Raw genomic sequence first — 21,363 nt, 5'->3', positions numbered from 1 at the left:
GTGCAAAATCCTTTTACTGCACTACATTTTCTTTTCTATCTTGTAGCTTTAATGTTAGCACATCTCTCGAAGTGGGTTAGAGCACATTTTCTCACTATGATTACAATGAATTGTATCATTATTTGTTGTACAAAAACGTATGTTTCTTCTGCACATTCTTGGCATTGCCCACGAAACGTGAGATGTCCCGACTCGTATTGAAAGCTAGAAGGTGGCCTATATGTAACTTACCGAAAGCACTGTCACTCGCCAACGGACATACCGCGCTAAATATACCGGTTTTCTTCCCAAAACAGAATTCAAGCAGCGACGAGTCTTGTAAATACTTGGATGGGTGGGTGACAGCCTGGGAGCACAAGGTTCTGTTGGCAACCTTTTTGCTTTTTTAATGGTGATAATGACATTTTTTTGTAACTTGCAGTCAATCAATCACAAACATTTTGTCCAGAATCGCTTCCCGAACAGCCGACGTTGGTAGTTTTTCTGCGAGGATACGTTCCTGCCATATTATTTTATGTATTTTTGGGCGTTTTTGTTTAAAATCCCAACCCTGCATAACATTTCCATCTCTGTCTTTTACCTCTAATGTTAACACATCTCTCGAAGGGTGTTAAAGCACATTTGCTCATTATGATTACAATCAAATGTGTCAGTATTTGGTGTAGTAACAATTATGTTTCATCTACACATTCTTGGCAGTGCACACAAAACGGGACATAATACGTCTCGTCTCTAAAACTTGACGGTGGAGTATATCTATCTTACCGAAAGCAGTATCTCTCGCCAACGGTCATACATCGCTGAATATACCCGTTCCCGTCTGATCACCGAAGTCAAACAGCGTCGGGCCTCGTAAGTACTTTGATGGGTGACCGCCTTGGAACTCTAGGTATTGTTGGCAACATTTTTCTTTTTTTTGGTTGATATTGACCTTTTCTGTAAGTTGAAGCGAATCAATTATCCACAGTTTCTGCAGAATCACCTCTTTTATAGCTGTCACCAAATAATATATGTAAATATGTATATTAGTATATATGAATATCTGGGAATGCGATGTTTTTTTAGTTTTTTATCATGCTGTGTTGCAGGGTACTGTCGTATTACAGCCGGCCGCCATATTTGCGGTGGGGAGCGGTGAATGGATCCCCCGGGTCGCATTCCGTAGGTCCGGCGTTGGTAGATTTCGGCGAGGATACGTGCCTGCGTTCTTATGGGGTGTATATTTTGTGCAAAATCCGTTCACTGCACTACATTTTCTTGTAGCTTTAATGTTAACACATCTCTCGAAGTGTCTCATAGCACATTTTCTCACTATGATTACAATGAATTGTATCATTATTTGTTGTACAAAAACGTATGTTTCTTCTGCACATTCTTGGCATTGCCCACGAAACGTGAGATGTCCCGACTCGTATCGAAAACTAGAAGGTGGAGTATATGTAACTTACCGAAAGCAGTGTCTTGCCCCAACGGACATACCGCACTAAATATACCGGTTTTCGTCCCAACATCGAAGTCAAGCAGCGACGAGCCTGGTAAGTACTTGGATGGGTGACCGCCTGGGAACACCAGGTACTGTTTTCAACCTTTTTTTTTAATGGTGATAATGACCTTTTTTGTAACATGAAGTCAATCAATCACCCACAGTTTTTGAGGAATCGCTCACCGTAGTGCCGGCGTTGGTAGTTTTTCTGCAAGGATACGTTCCTGCCATATTATTTGATGTATTTTATGTGCGTTTTTTTGTGTAAAAACCCAACCCTTCACAAAATTTCCTTCTCTGTCTTTTAGCTTTAATGTTAACACATCTCTCGAAGGGTGTTAAAGCACACTTTCTCACTATGATTACAATGAAATGTATCATTATTTGGTGTAGTAACAATTATGTTTCATCTACACATTCTTGGCAGTGCACACAAAACGAGACATAACCCGTCTCGTCTGGAAAACTAGACGGTGGAGTATATCTATCTTAGTGAAAGCAGTACCTTTCGCCAACGGTCATACCGCGCTGAATATACAGGTTCTCGTCTGATCACCGAAGTCAAGCAGCGTCGGGCCTGGTAAGTACTTGGAGGGGTGACCGCCTGGAACACCAGGTACTGTTGGCAACCTTTTTCTTATTTTATGTTGATAGTGACCTTTTTTTCTAACTTGAAGCCAATCAATCACTGACAGTTTCTGCTGAATCACCTCTTTTATAGCTGTCAGCAAATAATATATGTAAAAAATGTATATTAGTATGTATGTTTCTTCTAGACATTCTTTACATTGCCCACGAAACGTGAGATCTCGACTCGTCTCGAAAACTAGAAGGTGGCCTATATGTAACTTACCGAGAGCAGTGTCTTTCGCCCCCCCCCAAAAAAGAAAATAAATAAATAAAAATATAAAGCGCCCCCAAAGGAGCTCGCGGGGTTGAGTGGTGTCCGACCTTAGTCAACTGGCAACTATCCCATTCCAGCTTTTAACCTTGCCTGGTGCCTTAACTTTGCCTCGTAAGGCTGATTAAAGCGGTCGGGTTTGGTAGATTCGGGGGGGTAGCCCTTCTCGGAGAGTCAAATCCAGATTAGCGCCGGATGTGGCCCCTTTGAGTAAACCTCCATTCATGCAGGCATGCACTAGTAGCTATCTACCTACAAGGATATCGGATTTCATTCTTCCTGGTTTATAGTCCTGTTTAAGAAGACTTTCACCAAGTGTCGAAATTAGGAAAGATGTTGAAAAACTAGAAGAGAAAGAGAAGGGAAGCTCCGAGGTTAAGAACTGGCGAGCCAGCAAAAACCTCGGCTGCGTCTGAATTGCATTAGCTTCATCTAGATTCTGATGTGTGAAAAACCCTCACGTTGAATGGGAGGGAAAAAACACACACCCTAACGGTTCCTAACCTTAGATGCCGCTAGCGGCGGGGGGGATAAGGAGAGGAAGGTTTTATGGGTATTTTATCCTTACGTTCCATCAATTCTATTGTTAGTAGGATCTACGCATGCATACCTGGTTCCTGCTTGTGCGTCTGAAAAGAAAGGGACTGCCCTTCTAAGGACCAAAAAATGGTTAGATGCTGGGGAACGAAGTATGCGTAGGGCCTGTGCCCCCTTGTTTGGGGAATTTGGCGTTGTTTTTGGATCAAGTTGGCTTTCAGCTGTCGGGCCGGCTGGTGCCCTAGGTCACCTGGGAATGTGGGGACCTCAACTTCCCCCCATCATGTGCGAGAATGCACCATCCAGGGCCCGTGTCATATACCAGCCTATATTGCGCACCCGCAGCCTCCTCACCTTTATGATCATAGTCGAAGATTCTGGTTTAGTTTAATGATGTGAATTGAGTTAAGTTAAGTAATTAATAAATTAATTATTTATTCAATTATTTAGTTATTTAATGGCGGTGCCTAGGGAGGTGGGACTGCCGGGACCCTGATCTCTCTGGAGCCTGGGATTTGTGGGGGCTTTACCCCCCATCATCTGCGGAAGTGCACCATCCAGGAACAGAACATAGTTCAGGAAAGCTCCCGACAGTCGCCTCCTGTCGACTCCACACGTCGGTTATATTTTCTTAATTATTATCTTTGATTTTCGTTGTCCCAGAGAACGTTCAGAGGTCTAATGTGTTTGTATCTCGCACGAGGATACAGCCCGAGATTTCTTACTAGCGCGTTATCGATCTTGCCCTTTTTTTCATAGAATTTCCTCGTTATTTTGAGGTTGAATTCATTTATCTTTGGCAACCGGTGTTGCATGTGGTAGGGAGTCATCCTCGTTCGCCATGGGAGATTGAGAATGTATCTTAATATCCGGTTCTGATATTTTTGTATCAGTTGGATATTTTCCTTGTTGCCAGTAAACCATGCCGTTGAACCGTACATGAGTATTGGCCTGATCATGAGCTTGTAGAGCAAAAGTTTGTAATTGAGAGCAAGCGGGCTCGCCGAATATATCAACGATTTGATTTGATGAAATCTAACTCTTGCTCTGTCGAGTACGTTATTGGTCTGGCTCTTGAAAGAGAGCCTGCTGTCCATCGTGATCCCTAGGTATCTAACTTCGGGCTGCCAAGGGATATGCACTCGGTTAAGAGTGATTTCCGGTGGTAGAGGTTGTCGGCGCTTAGTGAAGATAATCGCTTCCGTTTTAGTCGCATTTATTTTTATCTTCCAGCGATCGTAATATTTCTGCAACACGCGTAGGTAATTTTCCAGTCCCGTTGCGATCTTAGTTCGTCGCCACGAAGATTGGCAGATAGCTACATCATCGGCGTAGATGGCTATTTTCGCTTCTCTATCTTTCGGAATATCGGAAATGTAAAGACTGAAGAGGAGGGGGGTCAGGATTGAGCTTTGAGGTACCCCGGCCTCTATCGCTCTGGTGCTCGATTTGTCTTGCAAGATTGAGACGTAGAACTTTCTGTCACTTACGAATGATTGCATGAGCCGGACAAGTTTCGGGGAGATTTTAAGCATGAGTAGCTTATGAATAAGCGCTTCATGCCATACGCGGTCGAACGCTTTTTCTACGTCTAGTAGCACCATTCCCGTATCTTTCTTTTTATTATAATGCTCGGTTATATGCTCCAGTACGCGTATCAACTGATGGTTGGTTGAATGTTTCGCTCGGAAACCGAATTGTTCCGGGGGGAGAAGGTTGCCTTCTCGGACTATGAACTGCATTCTCCGAATGAGAATTCTTTCGAATATCTTCCCTAAGTTGTTAAGCAGGCTAATTGGCCTGTAATTCTGAGGGAATTTCTTGTCTTTTCCGGGTTTGGGGAGGCAGATGATTTTGGCGACTTTCCAATTGACCGGGAAATAATGGAGATCCATGCATGAGTTGATTAGGACCTTGATTGCCTGGACCGTGTTGATCGGCACGTGTTTGAACACGACATTCTGAATGCCGTCTGGACCGGGGGCCTTGTAGTTGGGTAAATATTTTATAATATTTAGCAGTTCGGGAACGTTAGTATGCACTATCATTTCCTCGTTTGCACCGTTTATGCTGAGGAAGTCCTCGACCGTTTCGAGGGTGTCTTCCTCATCTTCGTAAGTTATTTCGGTCTCCTCGTTCGGTTGAAAAGCTTCCTCTAGGGTGTCGGCTAGCGCGTCAGCTTTATCCTTGTCGTCATACGCGAGGCCGTTCTTGCCGTGCAGGGTGGGCGTGTTCACGTTGTTACGAGTGAGTCTTCGCGTGAATTTATAGAGAGAGAGATCTTTGGTGGAGAGTTTATCTACCCGAGCTCGCCACTTTTGGTTTCTGTAGCACTTTATTTATTTTTCTATTTCATTTGTGAGCGCCATTTGTTCTTGTTTGTAGAACGGTTGGCGCGTTTGCATGAAAAGTTTCCGAATTTTATTGCGGAGTCTGATTTTTTCAATTATGGGGGTCGGGAGCGCTGAATCAGGCTTCGGAGGCCTCATAAGCGGGATGTGCTTGGCCATAGCACCCTTGATTCTAGACGTGATAGTGGCTACGCGATCGTCGGCTTGGGCCTTGGTTGTTATTGCTATTGTAGAGGTTGATTCGCGAATTTTATTTCGAGATTTGCGCGTAGTGCTTCCCAGTTCGCTTTTTTGTAATCGTAGCGTTTAACGTGTGCTTTTCGGACCGGTTTGTCAAAGAGCGTGACCAGCACTGGGTTGTGGTCAGATGAGAGTGCCGGGATCGAGTCCTGGTCGGTGATTATGCGCGGTCCCTTTAAGATAACAATATCCAGGACGTCTCGTAAGTTATTCGGGTTATCGGGATAATATGTGGGTGTGGTAGGCGCGTACACCAGTATTGGCTTGTTTTGGATAAACTTGAATAAAACGTTACCACTGGTATTATGTACTCGACTGTGCCACGCCGTGTGTTTGGCATTAAGATCGCCACCTATTAGGACTGAGGGTCCTAGTTGGAGGAGTTTCGCAATGTCCTCGGGATCTAAGTTATTATCTTTACGAGGTGTACGATAGGCGGATACGAATATTATTTCGCGTGTGGTCATCCGTGCCTTAACTGCGACCGCCTCTAATGTCCTTAGGTGCGGTATCGGAATGCAGGAGTGCACTATATCGTTTTTGATTAACAGTGCCGCTCCTCCTGCCGCTGAGTTCCGGTCTTCCCTGTAGACTATGTAGCCTGGGAAGTTGACCGTATCGGTGGGCTTAAGATGCGTTTCGGAAAGTAGCGCTATTTCTGGCTGCCCGACTAGCAGCCAGGGATAGAACTCCGTCATTCGCTGTAGGAGACCTCTGGCGTTCCAGTGAATCAGGTGTGGCGTAGTTAGTTGTTTATGGGTGTCTGCCATAAACGGGGGATGCTACAACACTGGTTATTTGAGCACATATGTTAATCATGTGCTGCATATTCTGGTTCATGGCAGCTTGCATTGCTTGCATTTGCTGCATAGAGTTTTGTAGAGCGGAGAAGAGCTGGCTGAGTCCAGACTCCTGTGATTGCTCTATCGGTTTCGTATTCTGTGTGTCGGCAGAGGTCGGTTCGATCAGGGGGTGCTCGTTCGGCGGCGCAGATCGTATGCGCAGTTGTCCGTGGATGCATGACGTCATCATCGAAACACTCGGCACGGAAAAGGCTGGTTCCTTATGCAAATGTTGAGAAATTTGACAACGAATATCTTCTAAAATATAGTAGCAAGGGAAAAGTTACAACTTTTACGGTTAAGATTCATCCTTTCTAATCAATTTATCACAAAGTTGATTCAAATGTGTAAAATGGTTTTCAAGAAATCGTGTTACGAAGGAACCCCTGTTTCGTTCTCTCCAGGCTTCCAATGTAAGGGAGTTTTAACTTAAGCGCGTTGGATTTCTTTTTGCTCTATGTTTTGAAATAAGATTATTTTGTTCTTGTCAACTGAAATCATGCCTAAATGCTATGGAAAGCTGTGAAAACTATTATCAGAAAACTAACGGAATAAATCTAAAATATCACAGCTTGATTGATATAAAAAATGCGAGATTGCCCATTTTTGTGAAAAAGGCATTGTGCGAGATCTAAAAGCAGAACTTTATAATATTGTATGTAAATGTAAGGGTGTAATAAACGTGACTGCTTCACAGGCACGTATCAAAGGGGGGCTTAGGGGGCTCAAGCCCCCCCCCGAAAGTTTTCGGTTTACACTAGATAAAATGAGATTTTTTTGTTTCTTGTCGTGTCAAATAAAATAATGTGACGTTAATTTAAGGAGAGAAATAATTATCGAGGAAAGACGAAGAATATTCTATAACCCTGTTATTGGTAACAGCTCGTATCCAAGATGGGAATCAGGGGGCTCAAGCCCCCCTTCAGAAAATGTTCAGTTTACGCTAGATAAAATTAGGTTTTTGGCTTCTTGAATAATATGGTGATAATTTGAGAGAGATAATTATCTAGGCAAGACGGAGAATGTTCTATAAGCCTGTTATTGTTAATAGCGCGTATCAAAGGTAGGGATCAGGTGGTTCGAGGCCCCCCCGCTCCCCAAGGAAATTTTTCAGTTTACACTGATAAAATTAGGTTTTTGACTTCTTGAATAATTTGACGATAATTTAAGGAGATAAATAATTATCGAGGCAAGACGGAGAATGTTCTACGGACCCTGTTATTGTTTATAGCGCGTATCCAAGGTGGGGATCGTAACTCTTGGACTCCGCCCACCAGGAAAGTTTTCATTTTACACTAGATAAAATTAGGTTTTTTTCTTCTTGAATAATGTGACGATAATTTTAGGAGAGAAATACTTATCAAGGCAAGACGGAGAATGTTCTATAACCCTGTTGTTGATAATATTGCACGTAAACTTTTCTTACGCTTTCGGCGTTGTCGTAGCGAACCTGAACACTATGTAGAAGAGACTTGTCAGCATTTGGAAGGTGCACAACAAAGGTAGCGCCGCAGGTAGGGCGATTCGGATTCATTGTAATTTTTTAATCTCTGGAAAGCGCGAGAGGGAACGTTCTTGAAAAAGAGAAGGAGTCGAACTACTGGCAATATTTACGAATCGTTTTATCTGCGAAACGTTCTAGAATATAATGAGGATATTAATACGCGGCTTCAATTTCCCGGTTGATCTGTACAACAGAATAGGTGGAGACTTCAGAGGTAAGTGTGACAATTCATACAGTCGATTAGTGATCAGTCAGTGTCCATTGGTTGCTTTATAAGATCTAGTGATTCGAAAATGAAATGGACTAAATACCGTAAAGTAACGAAGTCTACCACTAGTTCCAGTTCGGTCCCAAAGCTAAAGACATTGATGACAGCAGAACTTCGAGTAGTGCTACGAGTAGTTCGGGTCGAAAGACGAACAGATCGAAGGTCTCTCTCTCTAAAGTGAATATTTCGGCAGTATCGGGCTGGGCATTGGAGCGATTTATTAAAAAAGAAATAAGCTGCACAGATCAACTGAAAATCAAAGTTTTGAGTGATAATTTGGTTGTGCCAGGACCAAATTTTGTGTATGCAGTCCGAGAATTTCGTGGCATAAAAAAATACTTTTGTTTAAGGCTACTGGGTTCGACACACACTCGACAGACAATTTTGGACACTTGCGAGTGCTTAGGCATGAATATGAACAATTTGGTGGGTTTCGGCTTTTATAAGAGCTGCAAACATGGGAGGAGAAGACACATTAGTGGTGTTCAGGCTCGAATGAGAGAGAAATATTCGTGAACTGTCTGATTCCAGTTCCCTGCACACAGTTTGAATCTTGCGTTGTCGAGTGGATTGTGCATTCCGTGCATGTGTAACACCTTCGTAAAAACACTTCTGGTACATAGATGTTTTTATGCCTGATGAGAAGAAATGGACAAACATACATACTGAGATGGTTCCGGCACACAATATTAATGCATGGAAACAGAGGAGTTGAGTGGTAAGAAAATGTCCCGATTTCACGTTCTGATTAAAATGACAGCCTTAAACAGTGGCGACGATTTAGGAGATAGTTGCTCCCCATTCTTTTGCCTCCACACTATCACACTATGGCCTCTTAATGCTTGTCTCCTTGTCCACCCCCCCCCCCCCACATTTTGGAACCCAATTGCCACCACTGGCCTTAAACATACAATTGTGATACCCCTTTAAAAAATGGTGTTCAGCCGCCGCCCCGAAAGGAATTCCTGGATACGTGCCTGCTGCTTCCCGTAAAATATCACTGCACTCTCCACGTTCTTCTTCTTCTGTCTTTTCTTTGGCGCCGTCAATAGCTTCAACACGTTGTTTTTTTATATATATATATATTTGTCACATATTTGTTTTAATTAGTATTCTGCTCGTTCCGCCACCTGAACGCAGCAGCTACGGCTCAAAGGGCAGTGTAGTTACACCGGAAGAAGGCTCGGAAATGGCAGGCTTCAGAAGTTAACTCATCCAAATTAAATTAAACACGTATGTGCTCTCTCTAAATTTAAATCATAGTTCACAAATAATTTGATTAAAAGTTTTAAAAGTATCTGTTTTATTTAATAGCGTATTAATTGGTGCATTCTTCTCCAGCATAGCCATAGGCAGTGACTAGGGGGGGGGGGAAGGAACGCCCCCCAATTCTCGTTCGACAATTTCTCTCTCTCTCTTATCTGCCCCCAGTAAAACGACAAAATAAATAAATGAATGAATGCTCTTTTAGCCAAAATATGCATTTTTGTGTCGTATGAAACGGAATAATAAAAATGATTGCCCCGGGAAAATATGATTTACCCCTCCATCTTTACTATTGCGCTGTCACTAGCTACAACATATTTTGATTTCTATTGTTCCCACATATTTATTTTAATTTTAGTATTGTGAATCATATTCCACTGTGTTACCTCACGTAGCCCCCCCCCCCAACACACACACGTACGACTTCAGTTGTAAGTTTTAGACTAAGCTTGTCAAATATCCACTTATATCTTTGTATTCTTGAGCCATTTAAAAAAAATCATTTCGCCCCTTCTTCTGGACTATTTCATAGGAATGTTTTCCCACTGGAAGCCCCTTTGCAGATCGAGATCCGGGTCTATAGCCTTCCCAAGCCAGCGTCCCCTCCAAATACTCTGTTGGCCTCATGAAAGACAAATATATGTATTTCTACGAAATATTAATTTGACTTGGCAGTTTCTCTTTTCGAACAGGAATAAGTTTTAAATTTTAATAGCTTATAAATTTACACTAGCAATTTTGAGTAAAGGTTTTGCGTAACCCTAAAAGTACATTTAGAGACTGCAAGGTCAACTCTCGATATTTCAGATATATTAATAATTTTCATCACAACGTCTTGTAATAATTATTTGTTACTTCAATAACCTCCTCGCAAATGTTTCTCGCATATTAAAACATGGATGCCAATTTCTGTTTATTTTCTTGTAATGGTGACCTCCGTGGCGAAGTGGTTAGCACAACGCTTTACGATGCCAAGTGCCCCCAGGTTCGAATCCCCGCCCGGGCATGGGTCTACTTTCCTTTCTTCAATTTCATCATATCATCACGCATCCTCATCTTTGCGATTAGCCATATGTGACAGATAAGCGAAGTAAAATAAACTAAGTCTATTAATCAATTATTTTTTAAAACTCTTTAATTCTTCTTTAGCATGCCACGTTTTTGTTAAAATTATATTACGATTTGTAAAATGACGAAATTCTAAAGGAGAACACGCAACTTTCTTTGTAGCGCATCGGTCAGAAAGTTTCAGGAATATGGATTTTCAAAATACATTTTTTCACATGTACTTTGCCCCCTTTTAAAAATAGCGCGTTTTCAATTATGTTACTAATCATTAAAAGGATGCCTCAATACCATCTTGGAGGATGACAATTATTATTTCTCCCTCCTAAAAGTAATAATATACTTTCGCTCTCTGAATCTCCCATATAAATGCTAGGGGCCGTCTGCTTCAGCCGAGCTCACTGCTTCTCCGGTGACGTCACGCGTTCGTGCAAGATCGGCAATCTTCGGATGGCTTTACCTAATCTCTATATTCCTTGGGTTCGATGTCGGCAACCGCCGGCTCGATGTCGGCGGCTTTCGGCTTTTCGGTGTTCTTCGGTTTGAACGTTCGTTTCGCCGGAATCGGTGTAGGCGCTTTGTTGTTAGCCTGGCTTATTTGTTTAGGTTCGTTGCGCTGTTGGTCCTTTTAAGGACTGTAAGTTTTTCCACCTCCCCGTTTGGGGGCACCTTGCTTGGCGGCGCTTTCGGTGGTTTGCTGCCTCGCTTGGGGCTGAGGGCCCTTGGCAGTGCGAGTGTTTACTTTCTTCCATGCAGGATTTTCGTTTTGCTTTGTTAAGCCGGTCCTTGAGCGTGGAAGAGGGGTCGGTGTAGCGGGCTTCGGTGCCTGCTTGTAGTTTCGTTGGATTTTACCCTGGTTTACTTTTTTGACAACCGGGCAAATCCGTGCATTCGCCGTGTGCGCCCCTTGGCAGTTGGCACATCGGAATTTGTTATTTTCCCTGACACAATCCGAGACATCGTGAGCAGAGCCACAGCGTACGCACTTCGGTTTAACGAAGCAGGTACGACGGCTGTGGTGAAATCCCTGGCATTGAAAACATTGCATAGCCTTATTAGGGACTATGTAATCTTCCACGATTACCCTCTGTTGGAGTAGTAGAGTTGCTGACTTGAGAAGCCTCAGTTTCTGTTTGTCAGCCTCCAGGGTGTTAATTAGGAAAAGCTCGCATTTTTTCCTTTGTGACGGGTTGCAACTAGTGTGCAATGAATTGTATCATTATTTGTTGTACAAAGACGTATGTTTCTTCTACACAATCTTGGCATTCCCCACGAAACGTGAGATGTCCCGAATCGTCTCGAAAACTAGAAGGTGGCCTATATGTAACTTACCGAAAGCAGTGTCTTTCGCCAACGGACATAACGCGCTAAATATACCGGTTTTCGTCCCAAAACACAAGTCAAGCAACGACGGGTCTGGTAAGTACTTGGATGGTTGACAGCCTGGGAGCACCAGGTACTGTTGGCAACCTTTTTCTTTTTTGGTTGATAATGGCCTCTTTTGTAACTTGAAACCAATCAATCATCCACAGTTTCTGCAGAATCACCACTTTTATAGCAGTCAGCAAATAATATATGTAAAAAATGTATATTAGTATATATGAATGTCTGGGAATGCGATGTTTTTTTAGTTTCTTATCATGCTGGGTTGCAGGGGGATGTTGTATTACAGCCGGCCGCCTTAATTGAGGTGGGGAGCGGTGAATGGATCCGTCGTGTCGCTCTCCGTAGGTCCGGCGTTGGTAGTTTTCGGCGAGGATACGTGTCTGCGTTCTTATGGGGTGCATATTGCAACGCGCCTTATTTGCGGCTACATAAAACAATGCTACATGTCTCGTTGCGGTACCACAAAGTAACTCCAATCGTATGGAGAATCCGAATTGGCAACACACCGCTCCTTGATCCGGCTGGTCAGTTGGTCAAATACTTTATATTAAAAATATCCAAAATCTTTAATCACGAATCGCGCGCGTATACACTGATTCGCACATGTTAAAAGTTATAATTTGTTGGGTCTTGCACGCTCGCAGGCAGTGATAAGCAATTTATTTAACACGAGAGTCCGCGCACCGCCTTCACAGTTAACAAGACCTCAACTGCTTACCTCAAGCGCGAGGCGCAGCATAACAGATTGTTCTAACTTACAATACAAACTCATAACATAGAATAGCACAAGAAAAACTGATAATTTATATAACACATCAATGTTAATGAGCGATAGTAAGCTAAAGTTCAGGTTGGCAACAATTAAAAATGCCAACGTGGAAGTTTTTACATCGCCAAGAACACGAAGCGTGGTTCCCCCACTCCTAACATAAACAGCCAATAGGAATACGATATTTTATTGAAGACGAGGGAGAAATACTTTGCTATAATATTACAATATTAAACTATATAGAAATAACTAAACTGATTTTATCAAATAAATCATATTTGCCATTGCACATAAAATAAATGATTAAATAAAGATTTATTTTATAACGAAGAAAAATTACTTCAATCTTGTACATTGTTGAACAAAAATCGATATTAAGAAGAGAGGTATTTAACTTGTGCTTGAAAAACAATGAAAACGTTGCATATATTATTTGGGATAATTATTAGCCTATAAATTCTAAATAAATATTGCAAAAATACGCGAATAATATTGTAACATAAGATAAATCGTGAATATATACATGAATTATAAAAACAATTAAGTATAAATAATTTAATAAAAGTTCTCAACTTGAAATTATACGAATAAGGTAAATGCCAATATACAACTTAAATCTGCCTAACATGGCGGTCGTTACAATATTTTGTGCAAAATCCTTTCACTGCACTACATTTTAATTTCTATTTTGTAGCTTTAATGTTAACACATCTCTCGAACTGTGTTAGAGCACATTTTCTCACTATGATTACAATGAATTGTATCATTATTTGTTGTACAAAAACGTATGTTTCTTCTACACATTAGTGGCATTGCCCACGAAGCCTGAGAAGTCCCGACTCGTCTCGAAAACTAAAAGGTGGACTATATGTAACTTACCGAAAGCAGTGTCTTTCCCCAACGGACATACCGCGCTAAATATACCGGTTTTCGTCCCAACACCGAAGTCAAGCAGCGACGGGCCTGGTAAGTACTTGGATTGGTGACCGCCTGGGAACACCAGGTACTGTTGGCAACCTGTTTTTTTAATGCTGATAATGACCTTTTTTGTAACTTGAAGTCAATCAATCACCCACAGTTTTTGAGGAATCGCTCCCGGAAGAGCCGGCGTTGGTAGTTTTTCTGCGAGGATACGTTCCTGCCATATTATTTGATGTATTTTATGTGCGTTTTTTGTTTAAAAATCCAACCCTTCACAAAATTTCCTTCTCTGTCTTTTAGCTTTGATGTTAACACATCCCTCGCAGGGTGTTAAAGCACATTTTCTTACTATGATTACAATTAAATGTATCATTATTTGGTGTAGTAACAATTATGTTTCATCTACACATTCTTGGCATTGCACACAAAACGAGACATAACCCGTCTCGTCTCGAAAACTAGACGGTGGAGTATATATATCTTACCGAAAGCAGTATCTTTTGCCAACGGTCACACCGCGCTCAATATGCCGGTTCTCGTCCGATCACCGAAGTCAAGCAGCGTCGGTCCTGGGAAGTACTTGAATGGTTGACCGCCTGGGAACACCAGGTACTGTTGGCAACTTTTTTCTTATTTTACGTTGATAGTGACCTTTTTTATAACTTGAAGCCAATCAACCACAGACTGTTTCGGCAGAATCAATTCTTTTCTAGCTGTCAGCAAATAATATATATAAAAAAATGTATGTTAAAATATGTCCTCTTCCGTAGTCGAGCGTGTTAAGGTTTTCACTCGTCTTGAGATCGTTCGCTGCGGGACGGCGTAGGTTCGAATCCGGCTCTGGTCGGAATTTATTCGGCCTACGTATAGGGCCGGTGGCAACCCACCATCGTGAGGAAATTGGGAAGCTCCGAGTGAGTGAGCGTAACACGGTCAAGAAGCCCAACAACAACGGCTGGGGGTTGGCCGGGCTGATCACCCGTCACCCCAATACTGGTCTAAGATCTCCACGCAATAATAGGTGACGGAGGAACAGTGTGGGAGGGAGACCAGCAGTCGGTAGGTAAGCCAAGGCCCTTCAAGGGCTGTAGCCCTGGGGTTATTATTATTATCTTGTAGCTTTAATGTTAACTCATCTCTCGAAGTTTGTTAGAGCACATTTTCCACTATGATTACAATGAATTGTATCATTATTTGTAGTACAAAAACGTATGTTTCTTCTACACATTCTTGGCATTGCCCACGAAACGTAGGATGTCCGACTCGTATCGAAAACTAGAAGGTGACCTATATGTAACTTACCGAAAGCAGTGTCTTATGCCAACGGACATACCGCGCAAAATATACCAATTTTCGTCCCAAAGCAGAAGTCAAGCAGCGACGGATCTGGTAAGTACTTGGATGGGTGACAGCCTGGGAGGACCTGGTACTGTTGGCATTCTTTTTGCTTTTTTAATAGTGATAATGACCTTTTTTGTAACTTGAAGTCAATCATTCACAAAACTTTTTTGCAGAATAGCTTCCCGAAGAGCCGGAGTAGGTAGTCTTTTTTGCGAGGATACGTTCCTGCTATATTATTTGATGTATTTTTGGGCGTTTTTGTTGAAAATCCCAACCCTGCACAAAATTTCCATCTCTGTCTTTTACCTTTAATGCTAACACATCTCTCGAAGGGTGTTAAAGCACATTTTCGCACTATGATTACAATCAAATGTATCAGTATTTGGTGTAGTAACACTTATGTTTCATCTATTCATTCTTGGCGGTGCACACAAAACGAAACATAATCCGTGTCGTCTCGAAAATTAGACGTTGAAGTATATCTATTTTACCGAAAGCAGTATTTCTCGCCAACGGGCATAACTCGCTCAATATACCGGTTCCCGTCTGATCACCGAAGTCAAGCAGCGTCGGGCCTGGTAAGTACTTGGATGGGTGACCGCCTGGGAACACCAGGTACTGTTGGCAACCTGTTTTTTTAACGCTGATAATGACCTTTTTGTAACTTGAAGTCAATAAATCACCCACAGTTTTTGAGGAATCGCTCCCCGAAGAGCCGGTGTTGGTAGTTTTTCTAAGAGGATACGTTCCAGCCATATTATTTGATGTATGTTATGTGCGTTTTTTGTTTAAAAACCGAACCCTACACAAAATTTCCTATTCTGTCTTTAGCTTTAATGTTAACATATCTCTCGACGGTTGTTAAAGCACATTTTCTCACTATGATTACAATGAAATGTATCATTATTTTATGTAGTAACAATTATGTTTCATCTAAACATTCTTGTCAGACAACACAAAATGAGACATAACCCGTCTCGTCTCGAAAACTAGATGGTGGAGTATATCTAGCTTACCGAGAGCAGTACCTTTCGCCAACGGTCATACCGCGCTGAATATAACGGTTCTCGACCGATCACCAAAGTCAAGCAGCGTCGGGCCTAGTAAGTACTTGGATGGGTGACTGCCTGGGAACACCAGGTACTGTTGGCAAACTTTTTCTTTGTTTTGGTTCATAGTTACCTTTTTGTAATTTGAAACCAATCAATCATCCACAGTTTCTGCAGAATCACCTCTTTTAAAGCTGTAAGGAAATAATATATGTAAAAAATGTATATTAGTATAAATGAATATCTGGGGAGCCGATGTTTTTTTTTAGTTTCTTATCATGCTGGGTTGCAGGGTGCAGTCCTATTACAGCCGGCCGCCATAATTGCGGTGGATAGCGGTGCCTGGATCCGCCGTGTCTCTCTCCGTAGGTCCGGCTTTGGTAGTTTTCGGCGAGAATACGAGTCTGCGTTATTATGGGGTGTATATTTTGTTCAAAACCCTTTCACAGCACTAAATTTGAATATCTATCTTGTATCTTTAATGTTAACACATCTCTCGAAGTTTGTTAGAGCACATTTTCTCACTGTGATTACAATGAATTGTATCATTATTTGTAGTACAAAATCGTATGTTTATTCTACAAATTCTTGGCATTGTCCACGAAACATTAGATGTCCCGACTCGTCTCGAAAACTAGAAGGTGGACTATATCTATCTTACCGAATGCAGTAGCTTTCGCCAACGGTCATACCGCGCTGAATATAGCGGTTCTCGTCCGATCACCGAAGTCAAGCAGTGTCGGGCCTGGTAAGTACTTGGATGGGTGACTGCCTGGGAACACCAGGTACTGTTGGCAACCTTTTTCTTTGTTTTGGTTCATAGTTACCTTTTTGTAATTTGAAACCAATCAATCATCCACAGTTTCTGCAGAATCACCTCTTTTAAAGCTGTAAGGAAATAATATATGTAAAAAATGTATATTAGTATATATGAATATCTGGAAAGCCGATGTTTTTTTTTTTAATTTCGTATCATGCTGGGTTGCAGGGTGCTGTCGTATTACATCCGGCCGCCATAATTGCGGTGGATAGCGGTGGCTGATTCCGCCGTGTCTCTCTCCGTAGGTCCGGCGTTGGTAGTTTTCGGCGAGAATACGAGTCTGCGTTATTATGGGGTGTATATTTTGTTCAAAACCCTTTCACTGCACTAAATTTGAATCTCTATCTTGTAGCTTTAATGTTATCACATCTCTCGATGTTTGTTAGAACACATTTTCTCACTATGATTACAATGAATTGTATCATTATTTGTAGTACAAAAACCTATGTTTCTCCTACACATTCTCGGCATTGCCCACGAAACGTGAGATGTCCCGACTCGTCTCGAAAACTAGAAGGTGGCATATATGTAAGTTACCGAAACAGTGTCTTTCGCCAACGGACATACCGCGTTAAATATACCGTTTTTCGTCCCAAAACAGAAGTCAAGCAGCGACGGATCTGGTAAGTACTTAGATGGGTGACAGCCTGGGAGCACCAGGTACTGTTAGCAACCTTTTGCTTTTTTAATGGTGATAATGACCTTTTTTGTAACTTGAAGTCAATGAATAACAAACATTTTTTGCAGAATCGCTTCCCGAAGAGCCGGCGTTGGTAGTTTTTCTGCGAGGATACGTTCCTGCCAAATTATTTGATGTATTTTTGGGCGTTTCTGTTTAAAATCCCAACCCTGCGCAAAATTTCCTTCTCTGTCTTTTAGCTTTAATGTTAACACATCTCTCGAAAGTTGATAAAGCACATTTTCTCACTATGATTACAATGAAATGTATCATTAATAGTAACAATTATGTTTCATCTACACATTCTTGGCAGTCCACACTAAACGAGACATAACCCGTCTCGTCTCGAAAACTAGACGTTGGAGTATATCTATCTTACCGAGAGCAGTACCTTTCGCCAACGGTCATACCGCGCTGAATATACCGGTTCTCGTCCGATCACCGACGTCAAGCAGCGTCGGGCCTGGTAAGTACTTGGATGGGTGACTACCCGGGAACACCAGGTACTGTTGGCAACCTTTTTCTGTGTTTTGGTTCATAGTGACCTTTTTGTAATTTGAAACCAATCAATCATCCACATTTTCTGCAGAATCACCTCTTTTATAGCTGTAAGGAAATAATATATGTAAAAAATGTATATTAGTATATATGAATATCTGGGAAGCCGATGTTTTTTTTTAGTTTCTTATCATGCTGGGTTGCAGGGTGCAGTCGTATTACAGCCGGCCGCCATAATTGCGGTGGATAGCGGTGCCTGGATCCGCCGTGTCTCTCTCCGTAGGTCCGGCGTTGGTAGTTTTCGGCGAGAATACGAGTCTGCGTTATTATGGGGTGTATATTTTGTTCAAAACCCTTTCACTGCACTAAATTTGAATCTCTATCTTGCAACTTTAATGTTAACACATCTCTCGAAGTTTGTTAGAGCACATTTTCTCACTATGATTACAATTAATTGTATCATTATTTGTAGTACAAAAACGTATGTTTCTCCTACACATTCTTGGCATTGCCCACGAAACGTAGGATGTCCCGACTCGTCTCGAAAGATAGAAGGTGGCCTATATGTAACTTACCGAAAGCAGTGCCTTTCGCCAACGGACATACCTCGTTAAATATACCGGTTTTCATTCCAAAACAGAAACCAAGCAGCGACGGATCTGGTAAGTACTTGGATGGGTGACAGCCTGGGAGCACCAGGTACTGTTAGTAACCTTTTTGCTTTTGTAATGGTGATAATGACCTTTTTTGTAACTTGAAGTCAATCAATCACAAACATTTTTTGCAGAATCGCTTCCCGAAGAAGCGAGTAGTTTTTCTGCGAGGATACGTTCCTGGAATATTATTTGATGTATTTTTGGGCGTTTCTGTTTAAAATCCCAACCCTGCACAAAATTACCTTCTCTGTATTTTAGCTTTAATGTTAACACATCTGTCCAAGGTTGTTAAAGCACATTTTCTCACTATGATTACAATGAAATGTATCATTAATAATAACAATCATGTTTCATCTACACATTCTTGGCAGTCCACACTAAACGAGACATAACCCGTCTCGTCTCGAAAACTAGATGGTGGAGTATATCTAGCTTACCGAGAGCAGTACCTTTCGCCAACGGTCATACCGCGCTGAATATAACGGTTCTCGACCGATCACCGAAGTCAAGCAGCGTCTGGCCTAGTAAGTACTTGGATGGGTGACTGCCTGGGAACACCAGGTACTGTTGGCAACCTTTTTCTTTGTTTTGGTTCATAGTGACCTTTTTGTAATTTGAAACCAATCAATCATCCACAGTTTCTGTAGAATCACCTCTTTTAAAGCTGTAAGCAAATAATATATGTAAAAAATGTATATTAGTATAAATGAATATCTGGGAAGCCGATGTTTTTTTTTTGTTTCTTATCATGCTGGGTTGCAGGGTGCAGTCGTATTACAGCCGGCCGCCATAATTGCGGTGGATAGCGGTGTCTGGATCCGCCGTGTCTCTCTCCGTAGGTCCGGCGTTGGTTGTTTTCTGCGAGAATACGAGTCTGCGTTATTATGGGGTGTATATTTTATTCAAAACCCTTTCACAGCACTAAATGTGAATCTCTATGTTGTATCTTTAATGTTAACACATCTCTCGAAGTTTGTTAGAGCACATTTTCTCACTATGATTACAATGAATTGTATCATTATTTGTAGTACAAAAACGTATGTTTATTCAACAAATTCTTGGCATTGCCCACGAAACGTGAGATGTCCCGACTCGTCTCGAAAACTAGAAGGTGGACTATATCTATCTTACCGAATGCAGCAGCTTTCGCCAACGGTCATACCGCGCTGAATATACCGGTTCTCGTCCGACCACCGAAGTCAAGCAGTGTCGGGCCTGGTAAGTACTTGGATGGGTGACTGCCTGGGAACACCAGGTACTGCTGGCAACCTTTTTCTGTGTTTTGGTTCATAGTTACCTTTTTGTAATTTGAAACCAATCAATCATCCACAGTTTCTGCAGAATCACCTCTTTTAAAGCTGTAAGGAAATAATATATGTAAAAAATGTATATTAGTATATATGAATATCTGGAAAGCCGATGTTTTTTTTTTTTAATTTCGTATCATGCTGGGTTGCAGGGTGCTGTCGTATTACATCCGGCCGCCATAATTGCGGTGGATAGCGGTGGCTGATTCCGCCGTGTCTCTCTCCGTAGGTCCGGCGTTGGTAGTTTTCGGCGAGAATACGAGTCTGCGTTATTATGGGGTGTATATTTTGTTCAAAACCCTTTCACTGCACTAAATTTGAATCTCTATCTTGCAACTTTAATGTTAACACATCTCTCGAAGTTTGTTAGAGCACATTTTCTCACTATGATTACAATGAATTGTATCATTATTTGTAGTACAAAAACGTATGTTTCTTCTACACATTCTTGGCATTGCCCACGAAACGTAGGATGTCCCGACTCGTCTCGAAAGCTAGAAGGTGGCCTGGACATACCGCGTTAAATATACCGGTTTTCGTCCCAAAACAGAAACTAAGCAGCAACGGATCTGATAAGTACTTGGATGGGTGACATCCTGGGAGCACCAGGTACTGTTAGTAACCTTTTTGCTTTTGTAATGGTGATACTGACCTTTTTTGTAACTTGAAGTCAATCAATCACAAACATTTTTTGCAGTATCGATTCCCGAAGAGTCGGCGTTGGTAGTTTTTCTGCGAGGATACGTTCCTGAAATATTATTTGATGTATTTTTGGGGGTTTCTGTTTAAAATCCCAACCCTTCACAAAATTTCCTTCTCTGTCTTTTAGCTTTAATGTTAACACATCTGTTGAAGGTTGTTAAAGCACATTTTCTCACTATGATTACAATGAAATGTATCATTAATAGTTACAATCATGTTTCATCTACACATTCTTGGCAGTGCACACTAAACGAGACATAACCCGTCTCGTCTCGAAAACTAGATGGTGGAGTATATCTAGCTTACCGAGAGCAGTACCTTTCGCCAACGGTCATACCGCGCTGAATATAACGGTTCTCGACCGATCACCAAAGTCAAGCAGCGTCGGGCCTAGTAAGTACTTGGATGGGTGACTGCCTGGGAACACCAGGTACTGTTGGCAAACTTTTTCTTTGTTTTGGTTCATAGTTACCTTTTTGTAATTTGAAACCAATCAATCATCCACAGTTTCTGCAGAATCACCTCTTTTAAAGCTGTAAGGAAATAATATATGTAAAAAATGTATATTAGTATAAATGAATATCTGGGGAGCCGATGTTTTTTTTTAGTTTCTTATCATGCTGGGTTGCAGGGTGCAGTCCTATTACAGCCGGCCGCCATAATTGCGGTGGATAGCGGTGCCTGGATCCGCCGTGTCTCTCTCCGTAGGTCCGGCTTTGGTAGTTTTCGGCGAGAATACGAGTCTGCGTTATTATGGGGTGTATATTTTGTTCAAAAC

The 21,363-nt window shown here is 41.8% G+C and overlaps 4 non-coding genes and 8 pseudogenes across 4 annotated transcripts; all 12 read left to right on the top strand.

Moving 5' to 3' along the window:
* Positions 1–782: 782 nt before the first annotated feature.
* Positions 783–901, top strand: LOC145995794 (5S ribosomal RNA; annotated as a pseudogene).
* Positions 902–1,465: 564 nt separating this feature from the next.
* On the top strand, positions 1,466–1,584 carry LOC145995821 (5S ribosomal RNA; annotated as a pseudogene).
* Positions 1,585–1,993: 409 nt separating this feature from the next.
* On the top strand, positions 1,994–2,111 carry LOC145995707 (5S ribosomal RNA; annotated as a pseudogene).
* Positions 2,112–13,508: 11,397 nt separating this feature from the next.
* LOC145995798 (5S ribosomal RNA) lies at positions 13,509–13,627 on the top strand (annotated as a pseudogene).
* Positions 13,628–14,035: 408 nt separating this feature from the next.
* On the top strand, positions 14,036–14,154 carry LOC145995706 (5S ribosomal RNA; annotated as a pseudogene).
* A 1,228-nt stretch (positions 14,155–15,382) lies between these two features.
* Positions 15,383–15,501, top strand: LOC145995649 (5S ribosomal RNA). Its single transcript, XR_014442694.1, has one exon. It is a non-coding gene; the product is annotated as a 5S ribosomal RNA (ribosomal RNA).
* Positions 15,502–15,907: 406 nt separating this feature from the next.
* On the top strand, positions 15,908–16,026 carry LOC145995731 (5S ribosomal RNA; annotated as a pseudogene).
* Positions 16,027–16,601: 575 nt separating this feature from the next.
* On the top strand, positions 16,602–16,720 carry LOC145995556 (5S ribosomal RNA). Its single transcript, XR_014442603.1, has one exon. It is a non-coding gene; the product is annotated as a 5S ribosomal RNA (ribosomal RNA).
* Positions 16,721–17,818: 1,098 nt separating this feature from the next.
* LOC145995493 (5S ribosomal RNA) lies at positions 17,819–17,937 on the top strand. Its single transcript, XR_014442543.1, has one exon. It is a non-coding gene; the product is annotated as a 5S ribosomal RNA (ribosomal RNA).
* A 1,093-nt stretch (positions 17,938–19,030) lies between these two features.
* On the top strand, positions 19,031–19,149 carry LOC145995755 (5S ribosomal RNA; annotated as a pseudogene).
* Positions 19,150–19,724: 575 nt separating this feature from the next.
* On the top strand, positions 19,725–19,843 carry LOC145995586 (5S ribosomal RNA). Its single transcript, XR_014442632.1, has one exon. It is a non-coding gene; the product is annotated as a 5S ribosomal RNA (ribosomal RNA).
* Positions 19,844–20,908: 1,065 nt separating this feature from the next.
* Positions 20,909–21,027, top strand: LOC145995730 (5S ribosomal RNA; annotated as a pseudogene).
* Positions 21,028–21,363: the final 336 nt, after the last annotated feature.

Source organism: Lepisma saccharinum, chromosome 11 (assembly GCF_977018435.1).
Source record: "Lepisma saccharinum chromosome 11, izLepSacc3.1, whole genome shotgun sequence".
Classification (NCBI taxonomy): domain Eukaryota; kingdom Metazoa; phylum Arthropoda; class Insecta; order Zygentoma; family Lepismatidae; genus Lepisma; species Lepisma saccharinum.
This window is presented reverse-complemented; position numbering and strand designations above follow the sequence as displayed.